This window comes from Staurois parvus, unplaced genomic scaffold, assembly GCF_062004578.1.
Source record: "Staurois parvus isolate SC_StPar_1 unplaced genomic scaffold, SC_StPar_1.0 ptg000390l, whole genome shotgun sequence".
In the NCBI taxonomy this organism is placed as follows: domain Eukaryota; kingdom Metazoa; phylum Chordata; class Amphibia; order Anura; family Ranidae; genus Staurois; species Staurois parvus.
Window position 1 is genome coordinate 4,826,185 of NW_028318186.1, and position 17,322 is coordinate 4,843,506.

At 39.1% G+C, this 17,322-nt stretch overlaps 18 non-coding genes across 18 annotated transcripts; all 18 read left to right on the forward strand.

Moving 5' to 3' along the window:
- The first annotated feature begins 327 nt into the window (after window positions 1-327).
- Window positions 328-410, forward strand: TRNAL-UAA (transfer RNA leucine (anticodon UAA)). The gene has a single exon. It is a non-coding gene; the product is annotated as a tRNA-Leu (tRNA).
- A 910-nt stretch (window positions 411-1,320) lies between these two features.
- TRNAL-UAA (transfer RNA leucine (anticodon UAA)) lies at window positions 1,321-1,403 on the forward strand. The gene has a single exon. It is a non-coding gene; the product is annotated as a tRNA-Leu (tRNA).
- A 910-nt stretch (window positions 1,404-2,313) lies between these two features.
- On the forward strand, window positions 2,314-2,396 carry TRNAL-UAA (transfer RNA leucine (anticodon UAA)). Its single transcript has one exon. It is a non-coding gene; the product is annotated as a tRNA-Leu (tRNA).
- A 908-nt stretch (window positions 2,397-3,304) lies between these two features.
- Window positions 3,305-3,387, forward strand: TRNAL-UAA (transfer RNA leucine (anticodon UAA)). Its single transcript has one exon. It is a non-coding gene; the product is annotated as a tRNA-Leu (tRNA).
- Window positions 3,388-4,293: 906 nt separating this feature from the next.
- On the forward strand, window positions 4,294-4,376 carry TRNAL-UAA (transfer RNA leucine (anticodon UAA)). Its single transcript has one exon. It is a non-coding gene; the product is annotated as a tRNA-Leu (tRNA).
- A 906-nt stretch (window positions 4,377-5,282) lies between these two features.
- Window positions 5,283-5,365, forward strand: TRNAL-UAA (transfer RNA leucine (anticodon UAA)). The gene has a single exon. It is a non-coding gene; the product is annotated as a tRNA-Leu (tRNA).
- Window positions 5,366-6,273: 908 nt separating this feature from the next.
- On the forward strand, window positions 6,274-6,356 carry TRNAL-UAA (transfer RNA leucine (anticodon UAA)). Its single transcript has one exon. It is a non-coding gene; the product is annotated as a tRNA-Leu (tRNA).
- Window positions 6,357-7,264: 908 nt separating this feature from the next.
- Window positions 7,265-7,347, forward strand: TRNAL-UAA (transfer RNA leucine (anticodon UAA)). The gene has a single exon. It is a non-coding gene; the product is annotated as a tRNA-Leu (tRNA).
- Window positions 7,348-8,258: 911 nt separating this feature from the next.
- On the forward strand, window positions 8,259-8,341 carry TRNAL-UAA (transfer RNA leucine (anticodon UAA)). The gene has a single exon. It is a non-coding gene; the product is annotated as a tRNA-Leu (tRNA).
- A 908-nt stretch (window positions 8,342-9,249) lies between these two features.
- TRNAL-UAA (transfer RNA leucine (anticodon UAA)) lies at window positions 9,250-9,332 on the forward strand. The gene has a single exon. It is a non-coding gene; the product is annotated as a tRNA-Leu (tRNA).
- Window positions 9,333-10,240: 908 nt separating this feature from the next.
- Window positions 10,241-10,323, forward strand: TRNAL-UAA (transfer RNA leucine (anticodon UAA)). Its single transcript has one exon. It is a non-coding gene; the product is annotated as a tRNA-Leu (tRNA).
- A 908-nt stretch (window positions 10,324-11,231) lies between these two features.
- TRNAL-UAA (transfer RNA leucine (anticodon UAA)) lies at window positions 11,232-11,314 on the forward strand. Its single transcript has one exon. It is a non-coding gene; the product is annotated as a tRNA-Leu (tRNA).
- A 906-nt stretch (window positions 11,315-12,220) lies between these two features.
- On the forward strand, window positions 12,221-12,303 carry TRNAL-UAA (transfer RNA leucine (anticodon UAA)). The gene has a single exon. It is a non-coding gene; the product is annotated as a tRNA-Leu (tRNA).
- A 908-nt stretch (window positions 12,304-13,211) lies between these two features.
- Window positions 13,212-13,294, forward strand: TRNAL-UAA (transfer RNA leucine (anticodon UAA)). Its single transcript has one exon. It is a non-coding gene; the product is annotated as a tRNA-Leu (tRNA).
- Window positions 13,295-14,202: 908 nt separating this feature from the next.
- On the forward strand, window positions 14,203-14,285 carry TRNAL-UAA (transfer RNA leucine (anticodon UAA)). Its single transcript has one exon. It is a non-coding gene; the product is annotated as a tRNA-Leu (tRNA).
- Window positions 14,286-15,193: 908 nt separating this feature from the next.
- TRNAL-UAA (transfer RNA leucine (anticodon UAA)) lies at window positions 15,194-15,276 on the forward strand. The gene has a single exon. It is a non-coding gene; the product is annotated as a tRNA-Leu (tRNA).
- A 908-nt stretch (window positions 15,277-16,184) lies between these two features.
- Window positions 16,185-16,267, forward strand: TRNAL-UAA (transfer RNA leucine (anticodon UAA)). Its single transcript has one exon. It is a non-coding gene; the product is annotated as a tRNA-Leu (tRNA).
- A 906-nt stretch (window positions 16,268-17,173) lies between these two features.
- TRNAL-UAA (transfer RNA leucine (anticodon UAA)) lies at window positions 17,174-17,256 on the forward strand. Its single transcript has one exon. It is a non-coding gene; the product is annotated as a tRNA-Leu (tRNA).
- The last annotated feature ends 66 nt before the right edge of the window (window positions 17,257-17,322 follow it).

Below are 17,322 nucleotides of genomic sequence, written 5' to 3' on the forward strand. Positions count from 1 at the left end.
TGTCAGAACAAGTCCCTGTGATTACTGGTAGAATCATCATTCCAAAGGCTAACAGTCAACCTTCTATACTCTCCTCCAACATGAAAATCAGAACTCTTTTCTCAGATGTGCTGTGCTGCATAGCGAGAGAAATGGCAGAGTGGTTAACTCATGATTGCGAACCAAAAGCTATTGGAGCTTTGTCATCTCATATGGTAATAAGAAACATCCTTCAGAGCAAATCCCTGTTGTGAATGGCAGAGTCAAAAATGAATGGTAACAGGCCATCTGCACTGGTTTTCGACAAAGTGAAAAAAAGCACTCTCTCACAGTGAACAAACAACAGTCACCAGGATGGCCGAGTGGTTAAGGCGTTGGACTTAAGATCCAATGGATGAATATCCACGTGGGTTCGAACCCCACTCCTGGTAAACATTTATAGCAGTTGTGGCAATTGAAAGCTCTGAAAAAGGTTTTAAAACACACAACATAAGATGAAAATATAGGCTGCTTTCAGCAACTAACAAATGCCTCTTGTTAAATCAAGAAGTCATTTCATCTACTTGAAGTAATATCACCACGTGATCCTTTCGTACAAGCGTGAGAGCAGAAGGTCAAAAAGCTGTGCCAAAGTCGATTTCTTGGCACTGTTGGCTTGACAATGAAATGCCGTTCTGCCAACTTTGAAAAAGTTCACCGTTGGAAACCTAATCAGGTGCTTTGCCAAGAAATCAGTTCTAAGAGTTTACTACATTTCCTGACACACTGAAAATTAAAGAAGGATTGTTTATTGGGGAATAAGGCAACAATACCAATAAATAGAGGCAAAAAAAAAGAAAAAAAAACATGTATACAATAACACAAGTTAAAAATGCAAAAAAAAATAATCACCTATAATGAGTACAAAAACCGGGTTCAAGGGTACAAATTGTAGACCTGTCGGACAACAACCTAAGGGTATGCCCTAAAAATGGAAGCTACATACAGGGACTATAAAAAGACTACAAAAGCACTTGTCAGAACAAGTCCCTGTGCTTACTGGTAGAATCATCATTCCAAAGGCTAACAGTCAACCTTCTATACTCTCCTCCAACATGAAAATCAGCACTCTTTTCTCAGATGTCCTGTGCTGCATAGCGAGAGAAATGGCAGAGTGGTTAACTCATGATTGCGAACCAAAAGATATTGGAGCTTTGTCATCTCATATGGTAATAAGAAACATCCTTCAGAGCAAATTCCTGTTGTGAATGGCAGAGTCAAAAATGAATGGTAAAAGGCCACCTGCAGTGGTTTACATCAAAGTGAAAAAAAGCACTCTCTCTCAGGGGACAGATAGCAATCACCAGGATGGCCGAGTGGTTAAGGCGTTGGACTTAAGATCCAATGGATGAATATCCACGTGGGTTCGAACCCCACTCCTGGTAAACATTTATAGCAGTTGTGACAATTGAAAGCTCTGAAAAAGGTTTAAAACACACAACATAAGATGAAAATATAGGCTGCTTTCAGCAACTAACAAATGCCTCTTGTTAAATCAAGAAGTCATTTCATCTACTTGAAGTAATATCACCACGTGATCCTTTCGTACAAGTGTGAGAGCAGAAGGTCAAAAAGCTGTGCCAAAGTCGATTTCTTGGCACTGTTGGCTTGACAATGAAATGCCGTTCTGCCAACTTTGAAAAAGTTCACCGTTGGAAACCTAATCAGGTGCTTTGCCAAGAAATCACTTCTAAGAGTTTACTACATTTCCTGACACACTGAAAATTAAAGAAGGATTGTTTATTGGGGAATAAGGCAACAATACCAATAAATAGAGGCAAAAAAAAAGAAAAAAAATCATGTATACAATAACACAAGTTAAAAACGCAAAAAAATAATAATCACCTATAATGAGTACAAAAACCTGGTTCAAGGGTACAAATTGTAGACCTGTCGGACAACAACCTAAGGGTATGCCCTAAAAATGGAAGTTACATACAGGGACTATAAAAAGACTACAAAAGCACTTGTCAGAACAAGTCCCTGTGATTACTGGTAGAATCATCATTCCAAAGGCTAACAGTCAACCTTCTATACTCTCCTCCAACATGAAAATCAGAACTCTTTTCTCAGATGTCCTGTGCTGCATAGCGAGAGAAATGGCAGAGTGGTTAACTCATGATTGCGAACCAAAGGCTATTGGAGCTTTGTCATCTCATATGGTAATAAGAAACATCCTTCAGAGCAAATCCCTGTTGTGAATGGCAGAGTCAAAAATGAATGGTAACAGGCCACCTGCACTGGTTTTCGACAAAGTGAAAAAAAGCACTCTCTCACAGTGTCCAAACAACAGTCACCAGGATGGCCGAGTGGTTAAGGCGTTGGACTTAAGATCCAATGGATGAATATCCACGTGGGTTCGAACCCCACTCCTGGTAAACATTTATAGCAGTTGTGGCAATTGAAAGCTCTGAAAAAGGTTTTAAAACACACAACATAAGATGAAAATATAGGCTGCTTTCAGCAACTAACAAATGCCTCTTGTTAAATCAAGAAGTCATTTCATCTACTTGAAGTAGTATCACCACGTGATCCTTTCGTACAAGCGTGAGAGCAGAAGGTCAAAAAGCTGTGCCAAAGTCGATTTCTTGGCACTGTTGGCTTGACAATGAAATGCCGTTCTGCCAACTTTGAAAAAGTTCACCGTTGGAAACCTAATCAGGTGCTTTGCCAAGAAATCACTTCTAAGAGTTTACTACATTTCCTGACACACTGAAAATTAAAGAAGGATTGTTTATTGGGGAATAAGGCAACAATACCAATAAATAGAGGCAAAAAAAAGAAAAAAAAATGTATACAATAACACAAGTTAAAAATGCAAAAAAATAATAATCACCTATAATGAGTACAAAAACCTGGTTCAAGGGTACAAATTGTAGACCTGTCGGACAACAACCTAAGGGTATGCCCTAAAAATGGAAGTTACATACAGGGACTATAAAAAGACTACAAAAGCACTTGTCAGAACAAGTCCCTGTGCTTACTGGTAGAATCATCATTCCAAAGGCTAACAGTCAACCTTCTATACTCTCCTCCAACATGAAAATCAGCACTCTTTTCTCAGATGTGCTGTGCTGCATAGCGAGAGAAATGGCAGAGTGGTTAACTCATGATTGCGAACCAAAGGCTATTGGAGCTTTGTCATCTCATATGGTAATAAGAAACATCCTTCAGAGCAAATTCCTGTTGTGAATGGCAGAGTCAAAAATGAATGGTAAAAGGCCACCTGCAGTGGTTTACATCAAAGTGAAAAAAAGCACTCTCTCTCAGGGGACAGATAACAATCACCAGGATGGCCGAGTGGTTAAGGCGTTGGACTTAAGATCCAATGGATGAATATCCACGTGGGTTCGAACCCCACTCCTGGTAAACATTTATAGCAGTTGTGACAATTGAAAGCTCTGAAAAAGGTTTTAAAACACACAACATAAGATGAAAATATAGGCTGCTTTCAGCAACTAACAAATGCCTCTTGTTAAATCAAGAAGTCATTTCATCTACTTGAAGTAATATCACCACGTGATCCTTTCGTACAAGCGTGAGAGCAGAAGGTCAAAAAGCTGTGCCAAAGTCGATTTCTTGGCACTGTTGGCTTGACAATGAAATGCCGTTCTGCCAACTTTGAAAAAGTTCACCGTTGGAAACCTAATCAGGTGCTTTGCCAAGAAATCAGTTCTAAGAGTTGACTACATTTCCTGACACTGAAAATGAAAGAAGGATTGTTTATTGGGGAATAAGGCAACAATACCAATAAATAGAGGCAAAAAAAAGAAAAAAAAATGTATACAATAACACAAGTTAAAAACGCAAAAAAATAATAATCACCTGTAATGAGTACAAAATCCTGGTTCAAGGGTACAAATTGTAGACCTGTCGGACAACAACCTAAGGGTATGCCCTAAAAATGGAAGTTACATACAGGGACTATAAAAAGACTACAAAAGCACTTGTCAGAACAAGTCCCTGTGATTACTGGTAGAATCATCATTCCAAAGGCTAACAGTCAACCTTCTATACTCTCCTCCAACATGAAAATCAGAACTCTTTTCTCAGATGTCCTGTGCTGCATAGCGAGAGAAATGGCAGAGTGGTTAACTCATGATTGCGAACCAAAGGCTATTGGAGCTTTGTCATCTCATATGGTAATAAGAAACATCCTTCAGAGCAAATCCCTGTTGTGAATGGCAGAGTCAAAAATGAATGGTAACAGGCCACCTGCACTGGTTTTCGACAAAGTGAAAAAAAGCACTCTCTCACAGTGTCCAAACAACAGTCACCAGGATGGCCGAGTGGTTAAGGCGTTGGACTTAAGATCCAATGGATGAATATCCACGTGGGTTCGAACCCCACTCCTGGTAAACATTTATAGCAGTTGTGGCAATTGAAAGCTCTGAAAAGGTTTTAAAACACACAACATAAGATGAAAATATAGGCTGCTTTCAGCAACTAACAAATGCCTCTTGTTAAATCAAGAAGTCATTTCATCTACTTGAAGTAGTATCACCACGTGATCCTTTCGTACAAGCGTGAGAGCAGAAGGTCAAAAAGCTGTGCCAAAGTCGATTTCTTGGCACTGTTGGCTTGACAATGAAATGCCGTTCTGCCAACTTTGAAAAAGTTCACCCTTGGAAACCTAATCAGGTGCTTTGCCAAGAAATCAGTTCTAAGAGTTTACTACATTTCCTGACACACTGAAAATTAAAGAAGGATTGTTTATTGGGGAATAAGGCAACAATACCAATAAATAGAGGCAAAAAAAAAAAAAAAAATGTATACAATAACACAAGTTAAAAACGCAAAAAAATAATAATCACCTATAATGAGTACAAAAACCTGGTTCAAAGGTACAAATTGTAGACCTGTCGGACAACAACCTAAGGGTATGCCCTAAAAATGGAAGTTACATACAGGGACTATAAAAAGACTACAAAAGCACTTGTCAGAACAAGTCCCTGTGCTTACTGGTAGAATCATCATTCCAAAGGCTAACAGTCAACCTTCTATACTCTCCTCCAACATGAAAATCAGAACTCTTTTCTCAGATGTGCTGTGCTGCATAGCGAGAGAAATGGCAGAGTGGTTAACTCATGATTGCGAACCAAAGGCTATTGGAGCTTTGTCATCTCATATGGTAATAAGAAACATCCTTCAGAGCAAATTCCTGTTGTGAATGGCAGAGTCAAAAATGAATGGTAAAAGGCCACCTGCAGTGGTTTACATCAAAGTGAAAAAAAGCACTCTCTCTCAGGGGACAGATAACAATCACCAGGATGGCCGAGTGGTTAAGGCGTTGGACTTAAGATCCAATGGATGAATATCCACGTGGGTTCGAACCCCACTCCTGGTAAACATTTATAGCAGTTGTGACAATTGAAAGCTCTGAAAAAGGTTTTAAAACACACAACATAAGATGAAAATATAGGCTGCTTTCAGCAACTAACAAATGCCTCTTGTTAAATCAAGAAGTCATTTCATCTACTTGAAGTAATATCACCACGTGATCCTTTCGTACAAGCGTGAGAGCAGAAGGTCAAAAAGCTGTGCCAAAGTCGATTTCTTGGCACTGTTGGCTTGACAATGAAATGCCGTTCTGCCAACTTTGAAAAAGTTCACCGTTGGAAACCTAATCAGGTGCTTTGCCAAGAAATCACTTCTAAGAGTTTACTACATTTCCTGACACACTGAAAATGAAAGAAGGATTGTTTATTGGGGAATAAGGCAACAATACCAATAAATAGAGGCAAAAAAAAGAAAAAAAAATGTATACAATAACACAAGTTAAAAATGCAAAAAAATAATAATCACCTATAATGAGTACAAAAACCTGGTTCAAGGGTACAAATTGTAGACCTGTCAGACAACAACCTAAGGGTATGCCCTAAAAATGGAAGTTACATACAGGGACTATAAAAAGACTACAAAAGCACTTGTCAGAACAAGTCCCTGTGATTACTGGTAGAATCATCATTCCAAAGGCTAACAGTCAACCTTCTATACTCTCCTCCAACATGAAAATCAGCACTCTTTTCTCAGATGTGCTGTGCTGCATAGCGAGAGAAATGGCAGAGTGGTTAACTCATGATTGCGAACCAAAAGCTATTGGAGCTTTGTCATCTCATATGGTAATAAGAAACATCCTTCAGAGCAAATCCCTGTTGTGAATGGCAGAGTCAAAAATGAATGGTAACAGGCCACCTGCACTGGTTTTCGACAAAGTGAAAAAAAGCACTCTCTCACAGTGTCCAAACAACAGTCACCAGGATGGCCGAGTGGTTAAGGCGTTGGACTTAAGCTCCAATGGATGAATATCCACGTGGGTTCGAACCCCACTCCTGGTAAACATTTATAGCAGTTGTGACAATTGAAAGCTCTGAAAAAGGTTTTAAAACACACAACATAAGATGAAAATATAGGCTGCTTTCAGCAACTAACAAATGCCTCTTGTTAAATCAAGAAGTCATTTCATCTACTTGAAGTAATATCACCACGTGATCCTTTCGTACAAGCGTGAGAGCAGAAGGTCAAAAAGCTGTGCCAAAGTCGATTTCTTGGCACTGTTGGCTTGACAATGAAATGCCGTTCTGCCAACTTTGAAAAAGTTCACCGTTGGAAACCTAATCAGGTGCTTTGCCAAGAAATCAGTTCTAAGAGTTGACTACATTTCCTGACACACTGAAAATGAAAGAAGGATTGTTTATTGGGGAATAAGGAAACAATACCAATAAATAGAGGCAAAAAAAAGAAAAAAAAATGTATACAATAACACAAGTTAAAAACGCAAAAAAATAATAATCACCTATAATGAGTACAAAAACCTGGTTCAAGGGTACAAATTGTAGACCTGTCGGACAACAACCTAAGGGTATGCCCTAAAAATGGAAGTTACATACAGGGACTATAAAAAGACTACAAAAGCACTTGTCAGAACAAGTCCCTGTGCTTACTGGTAGAATCATCATTCCAAAGGCTAACAGTCAACCTTCTATACTCTCCTCCAACATGAAAATCAGAACTCTTTTCTCAGATGTCCTGTGCTGCATAGCGAGAGAAATGGCAGAGTGGTTAACTCATGATTGCGAACCAAAGGCTATTGGAGCTTTGTCATCTCATATGGTAATAAGAAACATCCTTCAGAGCAAATCCCTGTTGTGAATGGCAGAGTCAAAAATGAATGGTAACAGGCCACCTGCACTGGTTTTCGACAAAGTGAAAAAATGCACTCTCTCACAGGGTCCAAACAACAGTCACCAGGATGGCCGAGTGGTTAAGGCGTTGGACTTAAGATCCAATGGATGAATATCCACGTGGGTTCGAACCCCACTCCTGGTAAACATTTATAGCAGTTGTGGCAATTGAAAGCTCTGAAAAAGGTTTTAAAACACACAACATAAGATGAAAATATAGGCTGCTTTCAGCAACTAACAAATGCCTCTTGTTAAATCAAGAAGTCATTTCATCTACTTGAAGTAGTATCACCACGTGATCCTTTCGTACAAGCGTGAGAGCAGAAGGTCAAAAAGCTGTGCCAAAGTCGATTTCTTGGCACTGTTGGCTTGACAATGAAATGCCGTTCTGCCAACTTTGAAAAAGTTCACCCTTGGAAACCTAATCAGGTGCTTTGCCAAGAAATCAGTTCTAAGAGTTTACTACATTTCCTGACACACTGAAAATTAAAGAAGGATTGTTTATTGGGGAATAAGGCAACAATACCAATAAATAGAGGCAAAAAAAAAGAAAAAAAAACATGTATACAATAACACAAGTTAAAAATGCAAAAAAATAATAATCACCTATAATGAGTACAAAAACCGGGTTCAAGGGTACAAATTGTAGACCTGTCGGACAACAACCTAAGGGTATGCCCTAAAAATGGAAGCTACATACAGGGACTATAGAAAGACTACAAAAGCACTTGTCAGAACAAGTCCCTGTGATTACTGGTAGAATCATCATTCCAAAGGCTAACAGTCAACCTTCTATACTCTCCTCCAACATGAAAATCAGCACTCTTTTCTCAGATGTCCTGTGCTGCATAGCGAGAGAAATGGCAGAGTGGTTAACTCATGATTGCGAACCAAAAGATATTGGAGCTTTGTCATCTCATATGGTAATAAGAAACATCCTTCAGAGCAAATTCCTGTTGTGAATGGCAGAGTCAAAAATGAATGGTAAAAGGCCACCTGCAGTGGTTTACATCAAAGTGAAAAAAAGCACTCTCTCTCAGGGGACAGATAACAATCACCAGGATGGCCGAGTGGTTAAGGCGTTGGACTTAAGATCCAATGGATGAATATCCACGTGGGTTCGAACCCCACTCCTGGTAAACATTTATAGCAGTTGTGACAATTGAAAGCTCTGAAAAAGGTTTTAAAACACACAACATAAGATGAAAATATAGGCTGCTTTCAGCAACTAACAAATGCCTCTTGTTAAATCAAGAAGTCATTTCATCTACTTGAAGTAATATCACCACGTGATCCTTTCGTACAAGCGTGAGAGCAGAAGGTCAAAAAGCTGTGCCAAAGTCGATTTCTTGGCACTGTTGGCTTGACAATGAAATGCCGTTCTGCCAACTTTGAAAAAGTTCACCGTTGGAAACCTAATCAGGTGCTTTGCCAAGAAATCACTTCTAAGAGTTTACTACATTTCCTGACACACTGAAAATGAAAGAAGGATTGTTTATTGGGGAATAAGGCAACAATACCAATAAATAGAGGCAAAAAAAAGAAAAAAAAATGTATACAATAACACAAGATAAAAATGCAAAAAAATAATAATCACCTATAATGAGTACAAAAACCTGGTTCAAGGGTACAAATTGTAGACCTGTCGGACAACAACCTAAGGGTATGCCCTAAAAATGGAAGTTACATACAGGGACTATAAAAAGACTACAAAAGCACTTGTCAGAACAAGTCCCTGTGATTACTGGTAGAATCATCATTCCAAAGGCTAACAGTCAACCTTCTATACTCTCCTCCAACATGAAAATCAGAACTCTTTTCTCAGATGTGCTGTGCTGCATAGCGAGAGAAATGGCAGAGTGGTTAACTCATGATTGCGAACCAAAAGATATTGGAGCTTTGTCATCTCATATGGTAATAAGAAACATCCTTCAGAGCAAATTCCTGTTGTGAATGGCAGAGTCAAAAATGAATGGTAAAAGGCCACCTGCACTGGTTTTCGACAAAGTGAAAAAAAGCACTCTCTCTCAGGGGACAGATAACAATCACCAGGATGGCCGAGTGGTTAAGGCGTTGGACTTAAGATCCAATGGATGAATATCCACGTGGGTTCGAACCCCACTCCTGGTAAACATTTATAGCAGTTGTGGCAATTGAAAGCTCTGAAAAAAGTTTTAAAACACACAACATAAGATGAAAATATAGGCTGCTTTCAGCAACTAACAAATGCCTCTTGTTAAATCAAGAAGTCATTTCATCTACTTGAAGTAGTATCACCACGTGATCCTTTCGTACAAGCGTGAGAGCAGAAGGTCAAAAAGCTGTGCCAAAGTCGATTTCTTGGCACTGTTGGCTTGACAATGAAATGCCGTTCTGCCAACTTTGAAAAAGTTCACCGTTGGAAACCTAATCAGGTGCTTTGCCAAGAAATCACTTCTAAGAGTTTACTACATTTCCTGACACACTGAAAATGAAAGAAGGATTGTTTATTGGGGAATAAGGCAACAATACCAATAAATAGAGGCAAAAAAAAGAAAAAAAAATGTATACAATAACACAAGTTAAAAACGCAAAAAAATAATAATCACCTATAATGAGTACAAAAACCTGGTTCAAGGGTACAAATTGTAGACCTGTCGGACAACAACCTAAGGGTATGCCCTAAAAATGGAAGTTACATACAGGGACTATAAAAAGACTACAAAAGCACTTGTCAGAACAAGTCCCTGTGCTTACTGGTAGAATCATCATTCCAAAGGCTAACAGTCAACCTTCTATACTCTCCTCCAACATGAAAATCAGAACTCTTTTCTCAGATGTCCTGTGCTGCATAGCGAGAGAAATGGCAGAGTGGTTAACTCATGATTGCGAACCAAAGGCTATTGGAGCTTTGTCATCTCATATGGTAATAAGAAACATCCTTCAGAGCAAATCCCTGTTGTGAATGGCAGAGTCAAAAATGAATGGTAACAGGCCACCTGCACTGGTTTTCGACAAAGTGAAAAAAAGCACTCTCTCACAGGGAACAAACAACAGTCACCAGGATGGCCGAGTGGTTAAGGCGTTGGACTTAAGATCCAATGGATGAATATCCACGTGGGTTCGAACCCCACTCCTGGTAAACATTTATAGCAGTTGTGGCAATTGAAAGCTCTGAAAAAGGTTTTAAAACACACAACATAAGATGAAAATATAGGCTGCTTTCAGCAACTAACAAATGCCTCTTGTTAAATCAAGAAGTCATTTCATCTACTTGAAGCAGTATCACCACGTGATCCTTTCGTACAAGCGTGAGAGCAGAAGGTCAAAAAGCTGTGCCAAAGTCGATTTCTTGGCACTGTTGGCTTGACAATGAAATGCCGTTCTGCCAACTTTGAAAAAGTTCACCGTTGGAAACCTAATCAGGTGCTTTGCCAAGAAATCACTTCTAAGAGTTTACTACATTTCCTGACACACTGAAAATGAAAGAAGGATTGTTTATTGGGGAATAAGGCAACAATACCAATAAATAGAGGCAAAAAAAAGAAAAAAAAATGTATACAATAACACAAGTTAAAAATGCAAAAAAATAATAATCACCTATAATGAGTACAAAAACCTGGTTCAAGGGTACAAATTGTAGACCTGTCGGACAACAACCTAAGGGTATGCCCTAAAAATGGAAGTTACATACAGGGACTATAAAAAGACTACAAAAGCACTTGTCAGAACAAGTCCCTGTGATTACTGGTAGAATCATCATTCCAAAGGCTAACAGTCAACCTTCTATACTCTCCACCAACATGAAAATCAGCACTCTTTTCTCAGATGTGCTGTGCTGCATAGCGAGAGAAATGGCAGAGTGGTTAACTCATGATTGCGAACCAAAAGCTATTGGAGCTTTGTCATCTCATATGGTAATAAGAAACATCCTTCAGAGCAAATTCCTGTTGTGAATGGCAGAGTCAAAAATGAATGGTAAAAGGCCACCTGCAGTGGTTTACATCAAAGTGAAAAAAAGCACTCTCTCTCAGGGGACAGATAACAATCACCAGGATGGCCGAGTGGTTAAGGCGTTGGACTTAAGATCCAATGGATGAATATCCACGTGGGTTCGAACCCCACTCCTGGTAAACATTTATAGCAGTTGTGACAATTGAAAGCTCTGAAAAAGGTTTTAAAACACACAACATAAGATGAAAATATAGGCTGCTTTCAGCAACTAACAAATGCCTCTTGTTAAATCAAGAAGTCATTTCATCTACTTGAAGTAGTATCACCACGTGATCCTTTCGTACAAGCGTGAGAGCAGAAGGTCAAAAAGCTGTGCCAAAGTCGATTTCTTGGCACTGCTGGCTTGACAATGAAATGCCGTTCTGCCAACTTTGAAAAAGTTCACCGTTGGAAACCTAATCAGGTGCTTTGCCAAGAAATCAGTTCTAAGAGTTTACTACATTTCCTGACACTGAAAATGAAAGAAGGATTGTTTATTGGGGAATAAGGAAACAATACCAATAAATAGAGGCAAAAAAAAGAAAAAAAAATGTATACAATAACACAAGTTAAAAACGCAAAAAAATAATAATCACCTATAATGAGTACAAAAACCTGGTTCAAAGGTACAAATTGTAGACCTGTCGGACAACAACCTAAGGGTATGCCCTAAAAATGGAAGTTACATACAGGGACTATAAAAAGACTACAAAAGCACTTGTCAGAACAAGTCCCTGTGCTTACTGGTAGAATCATCATTCCAAAGGCTAACAGTCAACCTTCTATACTCTCCTCCAACATGAAAATCAGAACTCTTTTCTCAGATGTCCTGTGCTGCATAGCGAGAGAAATGGCAGAGTGGTTAACTCATGATTGCGAACCAAAGGCTATTGGAGCTTTGTCATCTCATATGGTAATAAGAAACATCCTTCAGAGCAAATCCCTGTTGTGAATGGCAGAGTCAAAAATGAATGGTAACAGGCCACCTGCACTGGTTTTTGACAAAGTGAAAAAAAGCACTCTCTCACAGTGTCCAAACAACAGTCACCAGGATGGCCGAGTGGTTAAGGCGTTGGACTTAAGATCCAATGGATGAATATCCACGTGGGTTCGAACCCCACTCCTGGTAAACATTTATAGCAGTTGTGGCAATTGAAAGCTCTGAAAAAGGTTTTAAAACACACAACATAAGATGAAAATATAGGCTGCTTTCAGCAACTAACAAATGCCTCTTGTTAAATCAAGAAGTCATTTCATCTACTTGAAGTAATATCACCACGTGATCCTTTCGTACAAGCGTGAGAGCAGAAGGTCAAAAAGCTGTGCCAAAGTCGATTTCTTGGCACTGTTGGCTTGACAATGAAATGCCGTTCTGCCAACTTTGAAAAAGTTCACCGTTGGAAACCTAATCAGGTGCTTTGCCAAGAAATCAGTTCTAAGAGTTTACTACATTTCCTGACACACTGAAAATGAAAGAAGGATTGTTTATTGGGGAATAAGGCAACAATACCAATAAATAGAGGCAAAAAAAAGAAAAAAAAATGTATACAATAACACAAGTTAAAAACGCAAAAAAATAATAATCACCTATAATGAGTACAAAAACCTGGTTCAAGGGTACAAATTGTAGACCTGTCGGACAACAACCTAAGGGTATGCCCTAAAAATGGAAGCTACATACAGGGACTATAAAAAGACTACAAAAGCACTTGTCAGAACAAGTCCCTGTGCTTACTGGTAGAATCATCATTCCAAAGGCTAACAGTCAACCTTCTATACTCTCCTCCAACATGAAAATCAGCACTCTTTTCTCAGATGTCCTGTGCTGCATAGCGAGAGAAATGGCAGAGTGGTTAACTCATGATTGCGAACCAAAAGATATTGGAGCTTTGTCATCTCATATGGTAATAAGAAACATCCTTCAGAGCAAATTCCTGTTGTGAATGGCAGAGTCAAAAATGAATGGTAAAAGGCCACCTGCACTGGTTTTCGACAAAGTGAAAAAAAGCACTCTCTCTCAGGGGACAGATAACAATCACCAGGATGGCCGAGTGGTTAAGGCGTTGGACTTAAGATCCAATGGATGAATATCCACGTGGGTTCGAACCCCACTCCTGGTAAACATTTATAGCAGTTGTGACAATTGAAAGCTCTGAAAAAGGTTTTAAAACACACAACATAAGATGAAAATATAGGCTGCTTTCAGCAACTAACAAATGCCTCTTGTTAAATCAAGAAGTCATTTCATCTACTTGAAGTAATATCACCACGTGATCCTTTCGTACAAGCGTGAGAGCAGAAGGTCAAAAAGCTGTGCCAAAGTCGATTTCTTGGCACTGTTGGCTTGACAATGAAATGCCGTTCTGCCAACTTTGAAAAAGTTCACCGTTGGAAACCTAATCAGGTGCTTTGCCAAGAAATCACTTCTAAGAGTTTACTACATTTCCTGACACACTGAAAATGAAAGAAGGATTGTTTATTGGGGAATAAGGCAACAATACCAATAAATAGAGGCAAAAAAAAGAAAAAAAAATGTATACAATAACACAAGATAAAAATGCAAAAAAATAATAATCACCTATAATGAGTACAAAAACCTGGTTCAAGGGTACAAATTGTAGACCTGTCGGACAACAACCTAAGGGTATGCCCTAAAAATGGAAGTTACATACAGGGACTATAAAAAGACTACAAAAGCACTTGTCAGAACAAGTCCCTGTGATTACTGGTAGAATCATCATTCCAAAGGCTAACAGTCAACCTTCTATACTCTCCTCCAACATGAAAATCAGAACTCTTTTCTCAGATGTGCTGTGCTGCATAGCGAGAGAAATGGCAGAGTGGTTAACTCATGATTGCGAACCAAAAGATATTGGAGCTTTGTCATCTCATATGGTAATAAGAAACATCCTTCAGAGCAAATTCCTGTTGTGAATGGCAGAGTCAAAAATGAATGGTAAAAGGCCACCTGCACTGGTTTTCGACAAAGTGAAAAAAAGCACTCTCTCTCAGGGGACAGATAACAATCACCAGGATGGCCGAGTGGTTAAGGCGTTGGACTTAAGATCCAATGGATGAATATCCACGTGGGTTCGAACCCCACTCCTGGTAAACATTTATAGCAGTTGTGGCAATTGAAAGCTCTGAAAAAAGTTTTAAAACACACAACATAAGATGAAAATATAGGCTGCTTTCAGCAACTAACAAATGCCTCTTGTTAAATCAAGAAGTCATTTCATCTACTTGAAGTAGTATCACCACGTGATCCTTTCGTACAAGCGTGAGAGCAGAAGGTCAAAAAGCTGTGCCAAAGTCGATTTCTTGGCACTGTTGGCTTGACAATGAAATGCCGTTCTGCCAACTTTGAAAAAGTTCACCGTTGGAAACCTAATCAGGTGCTTTGCCAAGAAATCACTTCTAAGAGTTTACTACATTTCCTGACACACTGAAAATGAAAGAAGGATTGTTTATTGGGGAATAAGGCAACAATACCAATAAATAGAGGCAAAAAAAAGAAAAAAAAATGTATACAATAACACAAGTTAAAAACGCAAAAAAATAATAATCACCTATAATGAGTACAAAAACCTGGTTCAAGGGTACAAATTGTAGACCTGTCGGACAACAACCTAAGGGTATGCCCTAAAAATGGAAGTTACATACAGGGACTATAAAAAGACTACAAAAGCACTTGTCAGAACAAGTCCCTGTGCTTACTGGTAGAATCATCATTCCAAAGGCTAACAGTCAACCTTCTATACTCTCCTCCAACATGAAAATCAGAACTCTTTTCTCAGATGTCCTGTGCTGCATAGCGAGAGAAATGGCAGAGTGGTTAACTCATGATTGCGAACCAAAGGCTATTGGAGCTTTGTCATCTCATATGGTAATAAGAAACATCCTTCAGAGCAAATCCCTGTTGTGAATGGCAGAGTCAAAAATGAATGGTAACAGGCCACCTGCACTGGTTTTCGACAAAGTGAAAAAAAGCACTCTCTCACAGTGTCCAAACAACAGTCACCAGGATGGCCGAGTGGTTAAGGCGTTGGACTTAAGATCCAATGGATGAATATCCACGTGGGTTCGAACCCCACTCCTGGTAAACATTTATAGCAGTTGTGGCAATTGAAAGCTCTGAAAAAGGTTTTAAAACACACAACATAAGATGAAAATATAGGCTGCTTTCAGCAACTAACAAATGCCTCTTGTTAAATCAAGAAGTCATTTCATCTACTTGAAGCAGTATCACCACGTGATCCTTTCGTACAAGCGTGAGAGCAGAAGGTCAAAAAGCTGTGCCAAAGTCGATTTCTTGGCACTGTTGGCTTGACAATGAAATGCCGTTCTGCCAACTTTGAAAAAGTTCACCGTTGGAAACCTAATCAGGTGCTTTGCCAAGAAATCACTTCTAAGAGTTTACTACATTTCCTGACACACTGAAAATGAAAGAAGGATTGTTTATTGGGGAATAAGGCAACAATACCAATAAATAGAGGCAAAAAAAAGAAAAAAAAATGTATACAATAACACAAGTTAAAAATGCAAAAAAATAATAATCACCTATAATGAGTACAAAAACCTGGTTCAAGGGTACAAATTGTAGACCTGTCGGACAACAACCTAAGGGTATGCCCTAAAAATGGAAGTTACATACAGGGACTATAAAAAGACTACAAAAGCACTTGTCAGAACAAGTCCCTGTGATTACTGGTAGAATCATCATTCCAAAGGCTAACAGTCAACCTTCTATACTCTCCACCAACATGAAAATCAGCACTCTTTTCTCAGATGTGCTGTGCTGCATAGCGAGAGAAATGGCAGAGTGGTTAACTCATGATTGCGAACCAAAAGCTATTGGAGCTTTGTCATCTCATATGGTAATAAGAAACATCCTTCAGAGCAAATTCCTGTTGTGAATGGCAGAGTCAAAAATGAATGGTAAAAGGCCACCTGCAGTGGTTTACATCAAAGTGAAAAAAAGCACTCTCTCTCAGGGGACAGATAACAATCACCAGGATGGCCGAGTGGTTAAGGCGTTGGACTTAAGATCCAATGGATGAATATCCACGTGGGTTCGAACCCCACTCCTGGTAAACATTTATAGCAGTTGTGACAATTGAAAGCTCTGAAAAAGGTTTTAAAACACACAACATAAGATGAAAATATAGGCTGCTTTCAGCAACTAACAAATGCCTCTTGTTAAATCAAGAAGTCATTTCATCTACTTGAAGTAGTATCACCACGTGATCCTTTCGTACAAGCGTGAGAGCAGAAGGTCAAAAAGCTGTGCCAAAGTCGATTTCTTGGCACTGCTGGCTTGACAATGAAATGCCGTTCTGCCAACTTTGAAAAAGTTCACCGTTGGAAACCTAATCAGGTGCTTTGCCAAGAAATCAGTTCTAAGAGTTTACTACATTTCCTGACACTGAAAATGAAAGAAGGATTGTTTATTGGGGAATAAGGAAACAATACCAATAAATAGAGGCAAAAAAAAGAAAAAAAAATGTATACAATAACACAAGTTAAAAACGCAAAAAAATAATAATCACCTATAATGAGTACAAAAACCTGGTTCAAAGGTACAAATTGTAGACCTGTCGGACAACAACCTAAGGGTATGCCCTAAAAATGGAAGTTACATACAGGGACTATAAAAAGACTACAAAAGCACTTGTCAGAACAAGTCCCTGTGCTTACTGGTAGAATCATCATTCCAAAGGCTAACAGTCAACCTTCTATACTCTCCTCCAACATGAAAATCAGAACTCTTTTCTCAGATGTCCTGTGCTGCATAGCGAGAGAAATGGCAGAGTGGTTAACTCATGATTGCGAACCAAAGGCTATTGGAGCTTTGTCATCTCATATGGTAATAAGAAACATCCTTCAGAGCAAATCCCTGTTGTGAATGGCAGAGTCAAAAATGAATGGTAACAGGCCACCTGCACTGGTTTTTGACAAAGTGAAAAAAAGCACTCTCTCACAGTGTCCAAACAACAGTCACCAGGATGGCCGAGTGGTTAAGGCGTTGGACTTAAGATCCAATGGATGAATATCCACGTGGGTTCGAACCCCACTCCTGGTAAACATTTATAGCAGTTGTGGCAATTGAAAGCTCTGAAAAAGGTTTTAAAACACACAACATAAGATG